At 42.6% G+C, this 14,664-nt stretch overlaps 1 pseudogene; it reads right to left on the bottom strand.

Annotated features, from left to right (window-relative positions):
* Positions 1-6,722: 6,722 nt before the first annotated feature.
* Positions 6,723-7,941, bottom strand: Ppid-ps2 (peptidylprolyl isomerase D, pseudogene 2; annotated as a pseudogene).
* Positions 7,942-14,664: the final 6,723 nt, after the last annotated feature.

Raw genomic sequence — 14,664 nt, forward strand, 5'->3', positions numbered from 1 at the left:
TTAAGTCTCAAACGGAGTGATTGGGAGATGGAGCGGCATCCCAAGTACAACTTTACGGAAGAAGCAAGCATTTAAGACGCCGGCAGAGTCATGAAAAAGTTACCTCCTGAAATATCAGAACAGGAGGCATCTTGCAAAGCTAATTTTTTGCTGAAGAATTAGAAAGAACCAGTTCCTGACTTTCCAGATAATTTTTTGATTTGGAGTAATGACACTCCCTATAGCACTAAACATGAGCCAAAAAAAAAAAATTATTGCAGAAAAGTAATGGAGAGTCTGGCTCATGCTGTCTGAGAGGCAGTTGTTTGCACTACACTCACAAGTTGATCAGTGCAAGTAAAGGTCCACTGTCCAATGCCCTGGGTGCCAGGGGTTGATTTCTAACAGACCCTGTCCTGAACGGAGTTAGGTTAGGGCTTAGGTCACGCCCCTCTGCCTTTTCAGAAGACACCAGCAGCTGAAACAACCGAGAAAACAGACGCTCACATCCACACAGATTTCTAGCTAAACGGTAATTGTTCCTTTGTCTTTTATAAATCACTAAAAAGAATAATACTGTTAATTAATGGTGAATCATGCTCCGGCAATCTATTCATATTCGTTGGCGTGCTGCTCTGGAGGTGGCGAGCTGAGAAGTGTTGATAACTGTATTGACTCAGCTTGGAAAGAGATTAAGAGTCCCAGTGTGACAACAGATATGAATTTTCTTGTTATAGAAACAGTTCACTCTTCTGTTCACGGTCTACAGTAGTTTTCTCCGCCTTTTTATATAACTCAAACTCAACTGCCCGTGGTTGATTTCTACCTATCCATCTCAGTTTGCTTGCTCAAATGCCACTATATTTTCAAATGCCACCTTTCCCCCATCCCCCCTCCCCTCAACTTCTCACCCCACCTCTTCTTCCCTTTCTCACAATCCCTTTTGTACAATCCGTCTTGCCCCAACCCCTCCTTCTATAGATGTCCACTCCGTCTGTTCTATGAATTTGAGCCCAAAATCAACTGTCCTTGCTATAATGTAGTGGTTCTCAACCTTCCTAATGCTTCCTAACCCTTTAATGCCATTCCTCATGTCGTGGTGACCCCCAATCATAAAATTATTTCATTGCTACTTTATCATTGTAATTTCGATACTGTTCAGAATCATAATGTAAATATTTGATAGGAAGGATATCTCTATACAAACCCAAAAGGAGTCACAACCTACAAATTGAGAACCAGTGCTGTAATGGATGGAGGGTACAAGACTGAAGTAGTGGCCGGCCCTCTATGATTTACCCACAGCCATTAATGATGTTAACGGTTGTTAGGTAGGAGACAACACTGGTTGCCTCCCTAGTATCATTCTCTCTTTCTTCCTAATCTTCTAATTTTGCGAGAGCAGCAGTCAATTTTCTTAATATACTTCTCCTGACTCCCCAATGCTAAGGGTCATCAAGGGTCACAAGTGTGGACAAGTCAAAGGCTTGTGAGTTTTGGTTTGTTTGTTTTTGTACTAAGCTCCTGTCTGTCCTTGCCCGGGACATGGAGGCAATAACTGGAGATATGGTAGCAATACCCTAACACAACCGTAAAGGCATTAGTAACATGGAGTACAGAGACAGAAGCTATACCTAAGGGGGGGGTATTAAATATATAACGAATATGTATGCCTGCATGTATGTGCCTACGGAGGCCATAAGAAGGTGTTGTCTACGGGTTCTGCTGTTATAGGCCATTGTGGGTCACTTGATATGGGCACTAAGAAAGAACAGGGGTCCTCTGTATGAGCAGCAAGTACTCTCAACTACTAAGCCTTCTCTTCAGCACCAGAAACTGGTTTTTGGTTTTTTGTTTGTTTGTTTGGTTGGTTGGTTTTTGGTTTTTGAGACATGGTTTCTTTCTGTAGCCTTGGCTGCCCTGGAACTCTGAAGATCAAGGTGTCCTTGAACTCAGAGATCTGCCTGCTTCTGCCTCTGCCTCTGCCTCTGCCTCTGCCTCTGCCTCTGCCTCTGCCTCTGCCTCTGCCTCTGCCTCTGCCTCTGCCTCTCTGCCTCTGCCTCTCTGCCTCTGCCTCTCTGCCTCTGCCTCTGCCTCTGCCTCTGCCTCTGCCTCTGCCTCTGCCTCTGCCTCTGCCTCTGCCTCTGCCTCTGCCTCTGCCTCTGCCTCTCTGCCTCTGCCTCTGCCTCTCTGCCTCTGCCTCTGCCTCTGCCTCTGCCTCTGCCTCTGCCTCTGCCTCTGCCTCTGCCTCTGCCTCTGCCTCTGCCTCTGCCTCTGCCTCTGCGTCCTGAGTGCTGGGATTAAAGGTGTGCATCACCACTAAGTTTCAGAAACTGTATCTTGCCTGTGGCTCTGGGATCTGTTGAGTAAGTTGTCAGAGGTCAGACATGATCAGCATGCAAGAAAACCTGGGCTCCCTTTTTGTCTCTTTTGAATCCAAAAATTAATTCTTATATGTTTCCTTTTAATATAAAACATTCATTGTTATTATATCACTTCGAAAGTAAAATGTTTGTTTGGGTTTAGACATTTTAAGCATGCTACCACAGGAAGTGCATGCTGACAGGAGCCTGATATAGCTATCACCTGAGAAGCTCTGCCAGAGCCTGACAAATACAGAGGCGGATGATTGCAGCCAACCATTTGACTGAGCACTGGGTCCCCAATGGAGGAGTTAGAGAAAGGATTGAAGGAGCCAAAGGGGTTTGCAACCCCATAGGAAGAACAGCAATACCAACCAACCATACACCCCAGAGCTCCCAGGGATCAAACCACCAACAAAAGATTATGCATGGAGCGATCAATGGTTTCAGCTGCATATGTAGCAGAGGGTGGCCTTGTTGGGCATCAGTGGGAGGGGGCCCTTGATCCCATGAAGGCTTGATGCCCTAGTATAGGGAACGCCAGGGTGGGGAAGAAGGAGGGAGAGGGTGGAGGAGCACCCTCACAGAAGCAGGGGGAATGGGAATGAGATACAGGGTTGGCGGAAGGGAAACCAGGAAAGAGGATACATTTGAAATGTAAATAAAGAAAATATCCAATAAAAGAAAAAAAAGAAATGAATTTGTCTGCAGTTGCCCTTGCTGTGTCTTTTGGAATTTGCACTTGGTTTCCATGAGCATAGAAATGTACTTGATTTGCTTAGTGAGAAGACTGGAGTTAAAGGCCCAATGCAAAAGCAGGCAGAATTTCTCATCTGCAAGGAGGGAATCTTTGAACCACTACCTGAGGTAGTGTGAGAACACAAGAGCACGTGGTACATGTTCACAACAGCCTCCCCTCCCATCCACCCACCTCCCCTCCCATCCACCCACCCACCCTCCAATAGACCCTCTTTAGGGTTCAGTAAGGAGCTACTGCTTTCCTGTGGGAAGTTTCCAGTCTCCGAGGTGAATTATATACATAAGGAGGCTCACATGCCAATGTTAGCATATGTGAAGCTAGGACTGAGTCTACCCGCTTTATAAAAGACATGCGTGTACATTTCAAGCTCTTATTTCTCTTTGCTCATACCTTCTCGTCTTCCTTACTCTTGCCTTACTTGGCTTCCCAGGGCCCCAACTTTGATGGTCTCAGGTTTACCTAAGCCTGGCTCACCATATCACTTCTACTGTCAAATCATGTGCTTGAGAACTCTGTGGACAGTGGAAGATTGGTTTGATGAGACAGGGTTTCTCTTTATAGCCAGGTTTCTTGGCTGTCTTAGAACTTGCTCTGAAGGCCAATTGAACTCAGAGATCCACCTGCCTCTGCCTCCTGAGTGGTGATATTAAAGGCACGCACCACCACTACCTGGCAGAGATTTATTTCTAGGTGTATTGGTGTTTTGCTTGGTGGTATGTCTGTTTGAGGTTACTATATCCCCTGGAACCGGACAGTTGTGAACTGCCATATGGATGCTGGGTATTAAAGCTGGGGGGTCTGAGCATCTCCCCAGACCCCCATTTTCTGTGCTTTCACCCAAAGAAGTCATTTCTTTTACAGATCTGCCTGGTCTACCAACACATAGTTGCCCATGATCGGAACAATGTAAATGCTGGTATCCTGGAGAGCTGGCAATGTTAATTCATCTCATCATGCAGAGGCCAGGGAAGTAGTACATGGCATTATAGGCATAAAACCAAGCAAAGCAAGTGTAGTAAGTGGAAATAATGTAGCAATATCATGTCACACTTCTGCCCTCAAGCCTTCACAAGAGTTGTACATCTTACGTTGGAAGCCTAAAGACACTTGAAAGTGGCCATTTCATTTCGTCCTCTCCTCAATTCCAATGCTTCGTGCACATTGCTACAGATCATCACAATAAGGTCCACATCATTGATTGTAACTGCTGTTTAAATCCAAAACAGGCATGAGATCCACTTCAGACCTACTGGGACAGCTATGGACAAACCTGAGAGAGAGAGAGAGAGAGAGAGAGAGAGAGAGAGAGAGAGAGAGAGAGAGAGTCAGAGAGGGCAGGAGGAGGCTGGGAAGAATCTAGAATGCTTAGGCACAACTGATGGGATACAAAGCTGTGTGACCAATATACAGTGTGGCTGTCCCTAAAAACTGAGAGTAGAATCATTATATGACCCAGTAACTCCACTTTCATCTACATACCAAAAGGAACCTGAGGCAGGACTTGAACAGAAATTCATGCGCCTGTGTTTATAATGGGCTTATTCACAATGGCAAAACAAGACAACTCAAGGGATCACTAACAGATTGAGGATAAACAGTGAGGTACATACGTGTGACGGAATATTGCTTATATTGAGAAAGAAATCTGACATAGGCTTCAGTGTAGAAGAGCCTTGCCACTATGCTGGCAAGCTGCTGCGCCATCCACAAAATGATAAACACTGTATGTCTCTGCCTGGCTGAGGTTTCTATGTGAGTCAAACTCAGAACCAGAGAGAGTGCTTATCGCTGGGTCAGAGAAAGGAGGAAATGAGGGGTTCCAGTCAGTGGGTCCCATGTTTCACCTTTGCAGAATGAAAAATTCTCTGGAAATACATGATGGTGACGGTTGCAGAACAGTAAGAATATATTTAATGAAATGGAATTGCACACTCAAAATAGTTAAGATGCCAATTAAGAATTTTATTGCAATTTTAATAGAAAGGGTATTTTCAAAATTCATTATCCATTTGTTTGAAAATAATGTATTCATATTTGATCAGTGTCATTTGATCATTATATGATGCTGGACTACATGTTCTCTTAATTTAAAAAGTGAATTATTTACCTGAACATGTACTTGCCAGTGCATGTATGCATGCATGCATGCATGCATGTGTGCGTGTGTGCATGTGCGTGTGGGTGTGTGTGTATGTGTGTGTGTGTGTGTGCAGGAAAAGAGTGCCCCTCGTTTAGTGAACAATAAGTCACATCCCAGGTAGGTATAATGCCCTGGAACTGCTAAACTCAAGTGGGAAATTTGCATGGACTTCACCACTTGGGTCTTCTGAGAAGCATTTGAGCTGAGAGGTAATGAAATGGGGACATTTGAAGCAGAAGTAGAGACCTGTTGAAAATGCTTGAAATGGATAAATAAATAGTGCATTTGAGAAAATCATGTTTGACAAAAAGGGCAGGACAAAAAGCCAGACAGATAAGAAAGGGCCAGCTTGTGGGAAGTCTGGAGCACTCATCTAAGAAACTTGAGCTTCCATTCAGTATGAAATGGAAATCTCTCTCCTCTTTCTCCCTGTCTTCCTGTCTCTGTCTGTCTGTCTGTCTGTCTGCCCCCCCCCTCTCTGTGTGTGTGTGTGTGTGTGTGTGTGTGTGTGCCAGAGATCTATATTGGTTGCCCTCCTCAGTCACTCTCCTCCTCATTATTTCAAACTGAATCTCCTACTGAACCTGGAGCCTGTTAATTTGGCTAGACTACCTGTCTGGTAAGCCAAGAGCTCCTCTCATCTTCGCTCCTTACCATTTGGATCCCAGGCATAGGGCCCCGTGCTTGGCTTTTAAGTGGGTGTTTGGGATGCAAGCTCTGCTTATCATGCCTATGCTGCAGGCACTCCGCCTACTGAGCCTCTCCTTGGACTTAGCCATGTTGTTGGTTTTAACAGTTTAGTAGAGCCCTATGAACACTATTGCAGACATACACAGACCATACCGTGCTATAGACAGACACATATAAGAGCTTAATTAAAAGCTTTGAAAGTGTTCAAGTCATGACCTACTCAGGACTAAACTTAAGATGGTGACAGAGCAAATCAAAAGTACCAGAGTGTTAGAAAAGACTTAGCAGTTGTTACTACCTTGTAATTGATGTAAAGACAATACAAATTCTCAAACTATGAGACAAATGTTTCCGGAAGATTAGACAGAGTCTCCAGGACTCTGAATCTTATGTCCCCAACCTTTTCCGTGTTGCCATATGGGTGTTCTTCAGACACTCTAAATAAAAGTGCTCATTCTTGAGTTTATAAACTTATTCACTCCCAAGATTTCTGATTTTTAAAAGAAATAACACTTATGTTTCCCCTTATTAAAAATGATATATATATATATTTTTTATGTACATGCAAACATTTAGGAACATCATCACACTACCAAAAAAGCATAAAATATAATAAACCTTACTTTTAATACTATCCCAAAATTATTTTGACAAATATATTTCACAAATCTATTTATGGTCTCTAAACATATGACTATGTTTTTATTTTCACTGTAATTCGTAAGTTTATTAAGAAGGAACCGATGTCAGCACTGCTATGTAAACAATGACAAAGATCAAGGGAAACACATCAGGGATTATATAGACAGTAATATAGATTGTCCTTTATATAATCAGTGTATAATATAATCAATGCAAACATTTTTGCATACACTGCCTCCTCTTTATCTTTCTGTGCCTTTATCATTTGTTTGACTTTAAGCAATTCTGCTTGGATAGCTTTATCTCCTGGGCTATCTCCTGCTCCTTCTTAAGACCAGCCAATGCTTAATCACATTCTTTCAACCCTTGCCATCCTTGCGCTTTTCGGTATAGTGCTTCAGTGTTTGAAGGGTCCATTTCAAGAGCCTCCAAGCAACTGTCAATTGCCCCCTGTCAATTTGACATCTTTAATTCACAAGCACCAATATTCAGCCGCACAAAACTTAAGGCTCTAGGTTGCAGTCTGGATAGATCTGCTTTCTCAATAACAGCCTTTTAACTATCCACATGCCTTATAATCTTCGCATATTTTTTAATAGCCATCTCCCAGTTCTGAGACTTGAAAAAAGTATTTCCGATGTTTTTTAAGTCTTCAGATATTAATAAAATTTTATCTACATCCTTTAAGTCTATGTCTGCATCCTCAGGGAAATCTGGATGACTGTCACCAGAGCCGTCTTTGGGGAATGTTCCCCTGCCATGCCCTTCCTTCAGTTCTCCACATTCTGCAATAACACAGAGTTTGGCAGATTCTTCACCATTCACTTCTACATTTTCAAGCATCCTTGCCACACCTAGTCCTTTCATTACTTGACCAAATACCACATGCTTCCCATCCACATAAGGAGTTGGACCTGTTGTGATAAAGAACTGAGAACCATTTGTATTGGGGCCAGTATTTGCCATGCTCAGCAAACCCTCCCGATCATGCTTATAATGAAAATTCTCATCTTCAAATTTTTCACCACAAATACTTTCTCCACCTGTCCCATTCTGATTTGAGAAGTCTCCACCCTGAATCATAAATTTCTTAATAATTTGGTGGAAAGGACATTCTTTAAAATGCAGAGGTTTCCCAGCTGTCCATCCAGTGTCCTTTTCTCCTGTACACAATGCAGGAAAATTTTCTGCAGTTTTAGGAACAATATCTGCAAACAATTCTAAAGCAATTCGTCCAACTCGCGCCCCCACATGTCCACGTCAAAGAAGACTCACGGGTTCTTGGAATCGGAGGGCTTGGCTGCTGGGGATGGGTGGGGCGTCTTCACTGCAGGCGCTGGAAAGCAGGACACGAGTGCCTCATGCATGAGAGGGGCTCAAACTCTACCCATGACTACGTTTTAAATAAAAGCTAACATGAAACCTACGTGCAACTTTGAAACTCAGTTTTATAATTTGTACTAGGGACTACATCAAGGCCAGTTTCCATGTCAATCATTAGTCATGTGGGCTTGAAGAAACTCATCTTTTAGTTCTGTTTTCCTGAACTCCAAAATGGCTATGCTAATTCTCAGCTCATGTGACTGCCATAAGGCAGGATTCCTAAATTCTGCTACATGTTAGAGCTGCATGCAGAGCTTTTAAATTTTTCAAATTTTACTTACTTATTTAGTGTGTGTGTGTGTGTGTGTGTGTGTGTGTGTGTGTGTGTGTGTGTGTGTGTTTAGGGTGCATGCATGCATGTGTGCATGAGTGCAGAGGTAAGAGGATAACTTATAGGCATCAGAAGAGATTATCTCCCACCAAATGGGTCCCAGGGATCTCACTCAGGTTGTTGGGTGCAGCAGGAAGCACCTTATGCTGCAGAATCATTTCAGCAGCCTGATCTGGAGATCTTTTAATGTCATAAAGTACAGGCCATCTCTCGGGGTGTGTGGAGCGTTGGGGGAGGCATCGGTAATACTCGAGTTTCAAAAGTTACTGATCTATAGAAAGTCAGGAAACCATGTGTATAAAAATTATGTGAGCTAACATATTGCAAGCTGCTGGTGGGACTGGAGAGATGGCTCCATGGTTGAGAGCACCCATTGCTCCTGCAGAGGACCTGGGTTCAATTCAACCCACGTAGGAGCCCACGACCAACTTTAACTAGTTTCAGGAGTCTGATACCCACTTCTAGCCAGTGTGAGCGCCAGGTACACTTATGGCGCACACACATAGGTGCAGTCAAAGCCCCTACACATAAAATAAAATAATAGCTGTTATGAAATGACCTACATATTAGCCTCCATGGTACCCTGAACGTCTCTTGTCCTGCTGCACTCCATCACCCGTAACCCTTTCATTCACCTTTTGTCACATCCTGTGCCGTTCCATTAGCTTAATTTTACAACGAAACTTCATGTTTGACTAAGAAGCTTGTGCACTGCCATGTAGCTCTGCTTTAAGAGATTGTTTTAGCCCAGGCTAGCCAGTCTATAGCCCAGGCTATTTCATGACGCAGTTAATGTAGAGACCCTGCTTTCTCCATTTCCTTCATAGCTCCCTCTATCCTATCTCATTCATTCCGTTAGCACTCTCTTCTCTCTGGTTCAATTTCATGTTGAGAAATCTATGATGCACATTTTGTGGACTTCCAGTCATGCCCTTTGCAAGCTTAGTATTCAGAATTTTAACCAAAGGAAACAGGATTCATTTGTATGATAGGAAAAATGGTGAATGTCCCTTTTATGCATGCTGTTAACTTTACCTAATACAGAGGATTTAATTCTTTTATCAAGACCTCTATTAACAGTGAGTGAATAGGATGTTATACCTAGGTTATACTCAAAACCTACTTCAGCCAGTATTCAAATATGTAATGTTTTCTATTAGGGAATCTGTGCTGCTTACAGACAACTAGTCGCCACTGGGGCGAAACTAGCCACAGGCATACACATTTTATATACAATGTAATTGTTTTGAAACAGACAGAATTCCTGGCTACAGCAGGGCTATTCTGGGCCTCTAACCGTGACTCTGTTCTGCGAGCGGTTCCATTCTGTTCTCTTAGCATAGTCCATCCATCTGTATGTGCTTAGGAATCCTGTCAATTTTTATCATGTAGTTAAGACACAGTCAAATTATTTCCATAACTTTGGAAGTTCCTCATTCCACATTTTCTTTATTATTTTTTTTTTCTGGCATTTGAGCCTATTTTATTGCTCCGACCAAATGTCTATGTCTTGATAGCAAAAACATTTTCTTTTATCTCATCTTACTTGATATTTTTGGAGGAACAACTTGACAGCTCCCCAGCATGATTGTGAGTTAGTAGGGCAGCATCTGTTGTAGCTAGCTAGCTCTTCCTGTTGGACGATCACTGAGTTGCAGATCTCAACATTTCAAAGCAAAAGTGTTGGCTTCTTCAGCATCCATGTCTTCATCATTCACCCCCGCCCAGGAGACCTCAAGTGTTAATGTGTCATTGGTAGAGGTGTTAAAAAAAATGCTATGCCCACCGATAGTGCACAGCCCAAAGCACAGCCCCTGTACTGTCTGCCCTGTCACTGATTTATTGGGGGACTTGACATTTGCGTTTGACAGTTCGAGGTCCAGGGTGACTTCTGTTTTAAAGTTCTGTAAGCAGTGGCAAGAGTCACACATTCACTGCATGGCTAACACTCTCGTGTACACTCAGTAAGTGGAGTCTTTTTAAACAAGGACATCATTCCTTAGCAATGATGAATGAATTCATTTCTTCACTGTGCTTGCATTGAATTTCCTTCATCCTTGCTTTACCTTCTTAGCGCTCTTTTACTGGTCCTTTTGCATGGATTCTATGGACTAGTTTTTTAGAAAGATGAAGCTACCATTAAATATCTTTGGGAAAACGTTCAAAAATGTTAAAATGCTGGGCTTCAAAAAATTATGACAGGCAACATAAGCCAGATTGAGGATCACCCTGCCAAATTGTATTTCTCAGCAAGCCATTTGGAGAGACTAAACATTTTTCTTAAAGTGGTTGATACCTTGATAAAAATGTATATCTATAATTTCTCTTTTCCACCTCTTTTCAACATTAACTGTCTTGTACGCATGCTAATCTTTATGTTGCTATAAATCTAAAGTAGTCTTTAGATGTATTCGTAATTAAATATAAACAATGGTTTTCAGAGAACATATAGGTTGTAGGAAGTTCACATTGGCATAAATACATTATCTTTAGGAAATTAATTTCAGATTATATTCTATCCTTTGGGCTCTGAAGACAAGCACTCTCGGCAAAAGTTGAAGAAGATAATCCTCATGAATGATCAACATGTTGTCTCCCTGATTTTTACCTTCAGAGGAAACATGTTTGCTTGGCTTCTTACACACGAAGCCACACTTCTGTGACAGCCAGAGAATATCTCTGCTTGGAGAGCTGAGGCCCTGGGCTGGGAGAAATGGGTTTGGGTAGGGTAGACAGGGAATGTTTCTTCCTTCCTTCCTTCCTTCCTTCCTTCCTTCCTTCCTTCCTTCCTTTCTTTCTTTCTTTCTTTCTTTCTTTCTTTCTTTCTTTCTTTCTTTCGTGTGTGTGTGTGTGTGTGTGTGTGTGTGTGTGTGTGTGGCTTTCCTGTGTTTTATTTATTTTATTTTTTTCATCTTTATTAACTTGGGTATTTCTTATTTACATTTCAATTATTATTCCCTTTCCTGGTTTCCTGGCCAACATCCCCCTAACCCCTTCTCCTCCCTTCTCTATGGGTGTTCCCCTCCTCATCCTCCCACCCCCCCCATTACCACCCTCTCCCCAACAATCACGTTCACTGGGGGTTCAGTCTTGGCAGGACTAAGGGCTTCCCCTTCCACTGGTGCTCTTTCTAGGCTATTCATTGCTACCTATGAGGTTGGAGCCCAGGGTCAGTCCATGTACAGTCTTTGGGTAGTGGCTTAGTCCCTGGAAGCTCTGTTTGCTTGGCATTGTTGTACATATGGGGTCTCAAGCCCCTTCAAGCTCTTTCAGTCCTTTCTCTAACTCCTTCAATGGGGGTCCCGTTCTCAGTTCAGTGAATTGCTGCTAGCATTCGCCTCTGTATTTGCTGTATTCTGGCTGTGTCTCTCAGGAGAGATCTACATCTGGTTCCTGTCGGCCTGCACTTCTTTGCTTCATCCATCTTATCTAGTTTGGTGGCTGTATATGTATGGGCACATGTGGGGCAGGCTCTGAATGGGTGTTCCTTCTGCCTCTGTTCTAAACAACCCTGAGATTTCACCTCACACCAGTGAGAATGGCTAAGATCAAAAACTCAGGTGACAGCAGATGCTGGTGAGGAGGTGGAGAAAGAGGAACACTCTTCCACTGTTGGTGGAATTGCAAACTGGTACAACCATTCTGGAAATCAGTCTGGAGGTTCCTCAGAAAATTGGACATTGAACTGCCTGAGGATCCAGCTATACCTCTCTTGGGCATATACCCAAAAGATGCCCCAACATATAAAAACGACACGTGCTCCACTATGTTCATAGCAGCCTTATTTATAATAGCCAGAAGCTGGAAAGAACCCAGATGCCCTTCAACAGAGGAATGGATACAGAAAATGTGGTACATCTACACAATGGAATATTACTCAGCTATCAAAAACAATGACTTCATGAAATTCGTAGGCAAATGGTTGGAACTGGAAAATATCATCCTGAGTGAGCTAACCCAATCACAGAAAGACACACATGGTATGCACTCATTGATAAGTGGCTATTAGCCCAAATGCTTGAATTACCCTAGATGCCTAGAACAAATGAAACTCAAGAAGGATGACCAAAATGCGAATGCTTCACTCCTTCTTTAAAAGGAAGGAGAACAAGAATACCCTTGGGAGGGAATAGGGAGGCAAAGTTTAGAACAGGGAATGTTTTTTTTTTCTTTTTTTTTTCTTTTTTTTTTTTCGGAGCTGGGGACCGAACCCAGGGCGTTGTGCTTGCTAGGCAAGCGCTCTGCCACTGAGCTAAATCCCCAACCCCTGGGAATGTTTCTTAAGCGCCAATTTTGAAACCTGAGTTCAGAAGCAAGAAAATCTTGAGGGGACAGCAGTGGGACTGACTGCTGCCTGCTTCTGAGACAGGGGCAGTCTCTCCACATGCCTGAGATGAGTGTCAATGGAAAGAATGAGGTGTGGTGAGACCATTAGGTGCCTTTAAAACACAGTTAAAAATTCTTTGTTTTATGTCATGTGTTGGGTTTTGTTGGCTTAGTTTTTCACAAGCTACCTGAATAAGGGTTCTTAAGTGCCTCAACCTCCCTTGTAGCCAACCATCCACCAGAAGTAGTGGAAAAGTTAATGGAAAAGAGTGGTTATGGACTTGTTTGGCAATAGTTCTTTGGGGGGCTATTCCAGTCTTCATTGTCAGCAATCCAGTCCTCTAGCAAAACATCAACACAGATCAATAGCTATACTCCAGTCCACTGGGCAATCACCACTCAGTGAATCAACAGTAGTGTGATCCAGAAGAAACCATGAGGCTCTGCCACTCCACCAAATCCACTGTAGTGGCAAGAAGCTAATGGAATATCACAAGAAGCTCTTTAGTGAGTCACAAAGTCACAACATGTGAAGATCAGTAGCTTGATACAAGGCAAACCAATACAAGAGCGTCCTCAGAGAAGACCAGAAAGGTGAGCCAATGCCAGAATTTCCTCCCATGCATCCTCTCATCTGTAATTGCTTCAGCAAAACATCCTTTCACCTGTCTGCCCCAGCAAAACATAAGACATACCTGAGTTTCCAAAGAAACTAGAAATTTCCACTAAAAAGAACTGGTGACATGATTTAACTTCATATTTAAACAGATTAGCCACTAGATTATGCACAGGAGGAGGCAAAACCAATCCAAAAGCTATTACAAAACAGAAATGACCCAAACTGACTCCACCAGGTAAATATGGAACAAATCACAATGGTTAAAGTCATTTGCAAGAATAGTGTTAGAGACGAATTCTTTTCTCGCCACTAATGAGTACATAATTGCTTTTGCTCCATAAATTCTAGCCTGCAAGAAAAGCATAAAGACCTTCTAACTAAGGTTAGAATTGCCATATAAAAACATGATTAAAGGTAGCAAACAAAATCGTCTGGAGCTAGGACTATGACTCTATGGCAGTTATACCATGTCTGCTCAAGGCCCAGTTTCTCTAAGTTGTGCATGCATGCACACATATACACACACAATTCCACACCACACACAGACATGCACACTCATCACACACACACACACACACACACACACACACACACACACACACACACACACACATACACCCTACCTACACGCACCATACATGCACGACAACATACAGTCATACCCCACACATACACACATACACACACACATACACACACACACACACACACACACATTCACTCACACTCAAACGAGTTTCCCTTTGAAAGGAAGGCATCTATCAAGATAATTCAGCACATGCCTATTAGAGCAAAGAGTATTGGTTAGGTCAATGGTCATCCTTGCTGTTTTGTCCTAATGACACTGTCCTTTGTCTTACAGAAGCTTTGCAATTTTATGAAGTCCCATTTGTTGATTCTTGATCTTGGAACATAAGCCATTTTTGTTTTGTTCAGGAAATTTTCCCCCATATCCATGTGTTCAAGACTCTTCCCCACTTTTTCCTCTATTAGTTTGAGTGTATCTGGTTTTATGTGAAGGTCCTTGGACTTGAGCTTTGTACAGGGTGATAAGCATGGATCGATCTGCATTCTTCTACATGCTGACCCCCAGTTGAACCAGCACCATTTGTTGAAAACGCTGTCTTTTTTCCATTGGATGGTTTTGCCTCCTTTGTCAAATATCGAGCGACCATAGGTGTGTGGGTTCATTTCTGGGTCTTCAATTCTATTCCATTGATCTACCTGCCTGTCTCTGTATCAATAACATATATTTTTATCACTATTGCTCGGTAATACAGTTTGAGGGCAGAGATGGTGATTCCCCCAGAAGTTCTTTTATTTTTGAGGACAGTTTTTGCTGTTCCTGGTTTTTTTTTGTTATTCCAAATGAATTTGCAAATTGCTCTTTCTAACTCTAGAAGAATTGAGTTGGAATTTTGATGGGGATTG

This window comes from Rattus norvegicus, chromosome 1, assembly GCF_036323735.1.
Source record: "Rattus norvegicus strain BN/NHsdMcwi chromosome 1, GRCr8, whole genome shotgun sequence".
Lineage (NCBI taxonomy): Eukaryota > Metazoa > Chordata > Mammalia > Rodentia > Muridae > Rattus > Rattus norvegicus.